The sequence below is a fragment of the Prionailurus bengalensis genome, chromosome A3 (assembly GCF_016509475.1).
Source record: "Prionailurus bengalensis isolate Pbe53 chromosome A3, Fcat_Pben_1.1_paternal_pri, whole genome shotgun sequence".
Lineage (NCBI taxonomy): Eukaryota > Metazoa > Chordata > Mammalia > Carnivora > Felidae > Prionailurus > Prionailurus bengalensis.
The window spans coordinates 28,318,426-28,326,630 of record NC_057354.1 but is presented as its reverse complement, the minus strand read 5'-3'; positions in this window follow the sequence as shown (position 1 = coordinate 28,326,630).

The following is an 8,205-nucleotide window of genomic DNA, read 5'->3' as shown; positions in this document are numbered from 1 at the left end:
GAGAATATCATAAGGCTCCTCTAAGCAAAGGGATATTATAATACTTTGACTTCTAGTGAAGAATCAGATTATTGCTCATATAAGAAATCTTAAGCTTCCACTATAAAAGCCTTTTTGCTTCTTTTCTACTTGAATTTCTGACTAAAAGAGGAAATTGAGACAAAATGAACACAAAAACACAATCAGCCACAGAATTCAAGATTTAGGTGAATTTTGATCAATGCACAATTTCCACCCCAAAAATCAAATCACTGGGCCCAAAATGAAAAGTTAGGCAATCTGCAAAACCACATTCCCCAATGGTAGAGCTGGAGATTTTAATGTTTATGGCCTGTGCCTGCCTTGGTTTCACTTTATTCTTTTTACTGTTTGGTATCTTGGAATACATTCCAGTTTATCTTATAAAATTGCTCCCAGGTATATGGTTATTGATGTATTTTAAGGAAAAACAACTCTGTTTTTCAACCTGAGATATTGATTTTTTCCCGAGTACATATTCTACCCTCCCCAACGACCCCCCCCCCCAACCTTTCTGCCACCCCTACTCTCGAAGGTTTATTTCTGGATTGGACTAGCTTGGAGCAAGGCAGAGCTGGCGAGAACCAGAGAACCGGGAACTGGGAGCCAGGGGCAGGCCGCTGCTGAGAGAGGGCCCTGAGCACTGAGGGATATCGGGGGTGGGGAGGAGGAGGGGGGCGGGGAGGAGGAGGGTAAGATGAGAGGGGGAGGAGGGTGGGAAGAGGGGGAGGAGGGTGGGAAGAGACGGAGGAAGGGGGAGGGGGACAGGGGGAGGGGGAGGAGGGAGAAAGGAGTGGAGGGGACAAGGAGGGGGGAGGGGAAGGAGGGGAGGAAGGGGGCAAGGAGGGGGTAGGGGGGAAGGAGGGGGAAGGAGGGAAGGAGGGGGGAAGGAGGAAGGAGGGGGAGGGGGGAAGGAGGGGGGAAGGAGGAAGGAGGGGGAGGGGGGGAAGGAGGGGGGAAGGAGGAAGGAGGGGGAGGGGGGAAGGAGGGGGGAAGGGGGAAGGAGGAATGAGGGGGGGGAAGGAGGGGGGAAGGAGGAATGGGGGGGAAGGAGGGGGGAAGGAGGAAGGAGGGAGAGGGGGAAGGAGGAAGGAGGGGGAGGGGGGAGGAGGGGGCAGGAGGGGGAGGGGGGAGGAGGGGGAAGTGGAGGGGAGGAGGGGGAAGTGGAGGGGAGGAGGGGGGAAGGAGGGGAGGAGGGGGAAGTGGAGGGGAGGAGGGGGGAAGTGGAGGGGAGGAGGGGGGAAGGAGGGGAGGAGGGGGGAAGGAGGGGGAAGGGGGGAAGGAGGGGGGAAGGAGAAAGGAAGGGGAGGGGAGCGGAGGGAAGGAGGGGGAAGTGGAGGGGAGAAGGGGTGAAGGAGGAGAGGAGGGGGGGAAGGAGGGGAGGAGGGGGAAGGGGGTAAGGAGGGGGGAAGGAGGAAGGAGGGGGAGGGGGAAAGGAGGGGGAGGGGGAGGAGGGGGGAAGGAGGGGAGGAGGGAGGAGGAGGGGGAAGGAGCAGAGGGGAAGGGGGAGGGCGGCCGCCCGCAGGAGGGGGTGAGGGGCGCAAGCGGAGGGGACGCTCTGGGACAGGTGCGTGGGGAGGGCCAGAGGGCGAGCTCCTTCATGGGGACAAAACAGGGTGCGTGGCAAGGAAGGGGAAGGCGCTGGAGGCAAGGTGAGGGCGCCCACGGCCGTGAGGGAAGGACGGCGAGCGCCAGGGCGAGGGACGCCAAAGGCTTCCTCCACAAGCGTCTCCTCAGACTTCAAGGCCGGCTAGTCAGAGAGAGCAACTGAGGCCAGAGGGGTGACCCCAGGCGCCCGGTCCTCCCCGCGAGGGGAAGAAGCGCCAGGTCACGCCTCCAGGTCACGCCTCCAGCCCGAAAGGGCTGCAGGCGACGGCGTTTCTCTCTCAGGCGCGGTCCGCGGGGCTCGCGCGGCTGAGGAGCCGGCGGGGCGCGCGTGTCGGGGTGCGGGTGGCCGTGGCCCCCGTCACTCAGCCCGCCTTCAGCCCGCGGCTCCCTCCCGGCCCCTCAGACTGCGCCCTACTTTCGGCGCCGGTTCTGAGGAGAGGTGCGCCCACGCTGGGGCTAGAGGACGAGTCGCCGGGGTCCGCGCGTCGAGTCGGGGACGCCACGCTGCGGGAGCTGGCGGGCTTCAGGGAGGGTGCGGCGGAGCGATGGGCGGGGTGGCAAAGGACGGGCGGGGTGATGGGCGGGGATATGGGCGGGGCGGTAAGGGGCGGGGCGGTAAGGGGCGATAGGCGGGGCAGTTGGCACAGATGGGGTGGGGCGAGGGGATGGGGCGGGGAGAGGGGCGGAGACGGGCCGGACGACACAGGCCTGACTGGCAGTCTCTGGCTTGGTGCCTCCAGTCAAGAGTTCTAACCTAGGACAGCACCAGTGCGGGGGGGAGGGAGGGGGGGAGGGGATGACAGGGGCGGGGCCGGGCCTTACAGAACAATCCTGAAAGGTGATCTGACCCCTCTGCCAGGTCTCGCAAGGATGGACTCCCCTCTCTTTCACTTACTACCTAACGGGTCCCTGGAGAAGTTATTTAACCACTTGAACCTCAGGTTTTCTTATCTGCAAAATGGAAATGATGATAATAAAAGTACCTGTGCCATAGATATTGTAAGAGATAAATGAGACAAAGCATGTAAAGAACCTGATAATAATAAATGCTCACGAAATATTAGCTATTATTACTGTTGTTATTAAAAAGATCAATCACAATGACCCGCCCTTTGGGGACAGCAATTATTTTCTTGCCTGGGGACATCACTGCTTTCAATAGCCAGAGCCAATTGCTAGAACCTAATAAAAATCATGCCACAGGGGCGCCTGGGTGGCGCAGTCGGTTAAGCGTCCGACTTCAGCCAGGTCACGATCTCGCGGTCCAGGAGTTCGAGCCCCGCGTCAGGCTCTGGGCTGATGCTCAGAGCCCGGAGCCTGTTTCCGATTCTGTGTCTCCCTCTCTCTCTGCCCCTCCCCCGTTCATGCTCTGTCTCTCTCTGTCCCCAAAATAAATAAACGTTGAAAAAAAAAATTAAAAAAAAAAAATCTTGGAACAAAAATGGCATTCAACATATAGGTTATTTGTAAGATCCCAGGCTTCTCCTGATAGGTTGTCTCATTCACTCTTGTTGAATAACACAAATTCAACCAAGTACAATTTAAAGATCTCACTGGCTTTATTAAATGATTCGTGAGTCAGGCTGCACTCCATCTAGCAAGTAGAAGGAAAAGTACCAAACAGGTTTTGGAAGAGCGGTGTGGCAAGAAAGTTAGCAAAAGAAAAGGATTGTTTCAGGCAAGCTCGCTTTCCTTTAGGGGCAAGAGCGAGCCGGTCTTAATGTGCCCTCGTCTTTTTGGGGGGAGGGGGTGGAGAGGGCCCCTGCGGCACACTCAGTGGCACCCGTCAGAAAATTCCTGACTGACCAGTTAAGACTACATTTCTGGGGGAGGTTGCAACTGCAAATAGCGTATGCATGAAGCCCTGGTTTGGGGACTTGGCCTCAGCGACGTCATTTTAGGCCTATGGAAAGGGTCTCTTCGAGCAACCTCACAAGGTAGATGTTAGTTTTCCTCCTTTTGCAATGAGGAAATGGCCCAGAGAGAAGTGACCTGTCCTGGGTAACGTAGCTGGCAATGGTAGAGACAGGATTCCAACAGGTCGAACAGACAGGTCCATCCAGCTCCCATTTTCCCACCTCAGGGGGTGGGGTCGCAGCAACCATTCAAGGAGATACCTAGGAGACACTTTTTTTTTTTTTTTTAGTTTTTATTTATTGATTTTGAGAGACAGAGAGAGAGCAAGAGGGGGAGGAGCAGAGAGAGAGGAAGAATCTCAAGAAGGATCTGTGTTATCCGCACAGAGCTGGATGCTGGCTTTGAACTCATGGGCCATGAGATCACGACCTGAGCTGAAACCGAGAGTCAGATGCTTAACCAACTGAGCCACCCACACGCCCCTGGGAGACCCTCTTGATGCCCACCTCACCTCTACTGAATTTGAGTCAGCCCCCAAAATAACCTTCAAACCACTACCTCTACCCATCCCACCCTAGTCTAAGCCATCTCTCTCCTGGGGAAGGCCCACCAGCCGCCTTAGCAATGTCCTCAGCAATGTCACCTGCCTCCCTGAAGCCCAGCGTCCACGCCGAAACCGGAGCAGTCTTTGAGAAATATAAATCAAATCATGTAACCCCCGTCCTCGTCCATTAAAGCCCTTTAAGTTTTCCTGTTGCTCTTAGAATCGAGTCTTAACTCCCTCCTAACAACTGCAGGGGCCTGCCTAGTGTCCCCCTTACTTATTTTCTAGCTTCATTTCATAGGGTAGATTTATCTCGACAATAGTGAAGCCTCAGGTTCGGGACCCTTGCTTGCAGAGGCCCTGGAGGAGACATAGCACCTGGGTGTACGTTCTTGTAAATGTTGTAGAAATAAGATATTTAACTGTAATCCTTTAAGATTGATGTCTCTTTCCACTCCGGCTCTCCATCCAGTGGCAGTGGAGTACCTGAAGGATGTAGCTGTTAACCTTAAAAATAAAAACTGCTGGTTATTCCACCAGCAAAAGACTGGTTTATTTGGGAATAAAAGAGAATTGCAACCTGGGAAAAATAAGCCATAGCAGAACTGTAGGCATGCCTGGGGAACAAGTGAGAGGCGTGCGGTTTTTTGTTGGTTGGTTGGTTGGTTGGTTGGTTGGTTTTGTTTTTTGAGAGAGAGAGACAGCAGGGGAGAGGGGCAGAGAGAGAGAGAAAGAGAGAGAATCCCTTGCAGGTTCCATGTTCAGTGCGGAGCCCTGACAACACCGAGATCATGACCTGAGCCAAAATCAAGAGTCAGACGCTTATCCGACTGAGAGACTTGGGCGCCCCACGGCACATTTTTTAAGGAGAAAGGGGGTAAGAAAGGGGAAGGCGGTTATGAACTAAAAGTCCATTGGAGTAAACTGGGAGTTTGAAGTATGGTGGCTTTTTATGGGCTGAGCTGCGGCTGGGGGATAAGGAAAGGGTCTCTTCATCCAGCTGGAATAGTAGAGTAGTATCCACGTCCAAGGTCAAGTCCATGGCCCTTCCTGCGGGGTCTGCAATTGACTACAAGTAGTAGGGCGTGAGAGCTCCCCTTGCCCAAACCTCTCAACTCCATTTTAGCGAGGTTTCCCGTTATTAGTTTTCACACAGCTAAGGCAGAGTTGTGTCAGGCATGCATTCAATTTTGGTTCAGAGATATTTTGGACTGAATGTTTGTGTCTCCCCCATCCCAAATTCATATGTTGAAATCCTCACCCCCAATGTGACGGTATGAAGAGGTGGGGCTCTGGGAGGTGATTAGGCCATGACGATGGAACTCTCATGAATGAGATTAGTGCCCTTACAAAAGAGATCCTGCAGAGCTCCCTCACCCCTGCGGCCACGTGAGGACACAGCGAGAAGAGGTGTCTGTCTGTGAACCAGGAAGCAGGGTCTCGCCAGACACAGAATGTATTAGCACCTTAATCTTGGACTTCCCAGCCTCCAGAACTGTAAGAAACAAATGCTTGCTTTTTAAGCCACCCGGCCTGTGGTTAGTTTGTTACAGCAGCCCGAAAAAGACAAGAGGGATCTGTTTATGTGGTTCACAGTTGCCTTCATCTACAGCAAGGTCAGGAAAACTCCTCCTGGCCACTGTGGACTCATCCTACACTGTGACACGAGGTGCAAGCCTTCCGACATCTGAGGGCCCAGCATCAAGAGTATGTACAGAGCGGGTGGGACGCGAGATTTGAAACACAACAGAGCCAGAAGCTAGGCTACAAAAAACTCTCCCAATCATCAGACATACTAAACTATAGGCAAAGGTTCTGGTTCTCAGCTGAGTCTCGTTAAAATAGAAGTTCTTCATACTGTCAGAAATATATTGGGCAGTGAAGCCTATGCGATTAAACATGCACGGAGTGGTTTCCCTTCTAGTAAGAATGGCAGAAACTAGAAATAGCAGAGTCCTGGGTTTATAGGTCGTGTGTCAAACACGTAGCAGTATTATAAATAGCTAGCACATCCTTGTGGGAAATTGGACGTTTCATGACCTCGCTGTATTGGGTCCTGTCGTCCTTAGCATTTCTGCCCTAGCGATGTCTGGAGCTTATCGATGAAATGGCCTGCAGATCATAATAAAAGTAGTAATTCGTTGAGAGGAATAGGTACAACCATACACCAAATGTTACCTCGCTTGAATTTAAATAAATACATTTAAAAAAAAAAAGAAGAAGAATTAGGTACATTTTAAATCAAAGTACTGAATAGACTTGGATTGTTTAATAATCTAGTTAATTGAAAGGAGTGAATTACAAAATTCACTGGAAAAAGATTAAAATGTCTCACTTATTTGACGTGAAATACTGACAAGGATAAAGATTTCTTTTTGTGGTGGGGCGTGGGGAGGGTGATATTGACAAACTGGTTAGGGTGCTTTCAGCTCAGAGTATTTAAAATTAGGCACTAACTGGGGCCCCTGCATGGCTCTGACTCTTGATTTCCGCTCAGGTCATGATTTCACAGTTTGTGAGATTGCACATCGGGCTCTGCACTGACAATGTGGAACCAGCTTGGGAATCTTTGTCTTCCTCTCTCTCTCTGCCCCTACCCTGCTCGTGCATGCAGTCAAGGGCATGCTCGATCTCTCTCTCTCTCAAAAATACACAAATGAACATTAAAAAAAATTAGCCACGACTGTACCTAAGAAGACTCCCAGCTCATACATAAGAGAAATTTATGTATGACAAATATGACAATAATCTGAAATTTTTACCTGGCATTAAGCTCTACAACTTAAAGAAAATTGCTTAAATTGTCCCCCCCAAAAGTTAATTAATCCTGTAAAGACTGAATTATCTTCCTTGTCTTTACAGAAAGACAAAAAAAAAAATCGCTGCTTTATGACTGGGTGATCAAAGAATACACAGCAAAAAATGTAGAGAAAAATTATTATAGAACTATATCATGCAGCTAATTAATAAAAATATTATTCAATGTCTCTAGAATGTATGATGCTATTGGTCAGCTTTATAAACTCTGTAATTTGTTATTTGTTCTGTCATTCTCTTAAAAATTCCCTCTCTAACCTAGTTCTGTATTTATGACTTGTATTCTGTTTCTTAAGAAAAAAGTATCCGAGATCTTTTATAAAAGCTTCAGGCCCCACAAAACCTGGTCCTATCCCTAATCAACCCTGTTCCCCTTGCTTCCTATATTCTAGCCACATTGGATTCCCTCTGTGCGCACTGGTTAAGAAAGTGCTTGGCACATAGTAATACCAGAAAAATATTTGTAGATGGATGAATGACTCAGAAACTGGAATGCTAGAATGTTAAGTCCATGAAAATATACATTTTGTCTGTTTGAGTCATTGCTACATTCCCATATCCAGAATACTGCCTGGCTTAGAGCAGGTGCACAATTCATATTTTTAAAAACGAATCCAGGCCTATTCGACTGCAGATAATGCCGCTTTCCATTGCCTCCAATTATTCTCAGCTTACAAAGCACTTTCTCAAGATCCTCTCCATAGCTGAGAGAGGTGTAATTTGTCATTTCAGAGTTAAGGTTAAAGGGAGGATCAGAGGAGGAGAAGGCACTTGCCCCAGGTCACTCCATCAGTGGCAGAACTGAAATTCAAACCCAGACTTCAAGGACCAGAGGGCCTCATCCTCTGAGGCCCTCCCAATAAGATGTCCCACAACAGGAAAACGGACGATGAAGGAGCCTGTCCCATAACCCAGAGCAGGCAGGTTCCGGAGGAATACTCGGCATGGACACCAGGTGGCGCCCATGTATAGAGTGGTTACCCCAGGCTGATGGCCCTTGAGAAGGAACGCAAAAACGTTTGTCAAAAGTCAAACTTTGAACAGCCCGTTTAATTTGTTCTCAACTGTCCTTCTTTTGCTTCCTTGGCCATTGCTCTTTGGACATGACTAGAAAAAGTCTTTTCCTCCTGGGTAGGGAAGCACCCAGTTCTCCACACTTCCTGTGTGTTTCTCCTTTATTTAGATATAGAACACTTCTGGCACTTCCGGTTACCAAATGTGTGGTTTCCCCCCACCCCCCACCCCCCACTCCAAGCAATTCTCCAGGACACCAGCTGGGTGGCCTACAGTTAGTTAAACTGTTTGACCCTATATGCCGGGAGATCCCACAGGTGAAGGGCTCGATTGTGCCCACCCCACTT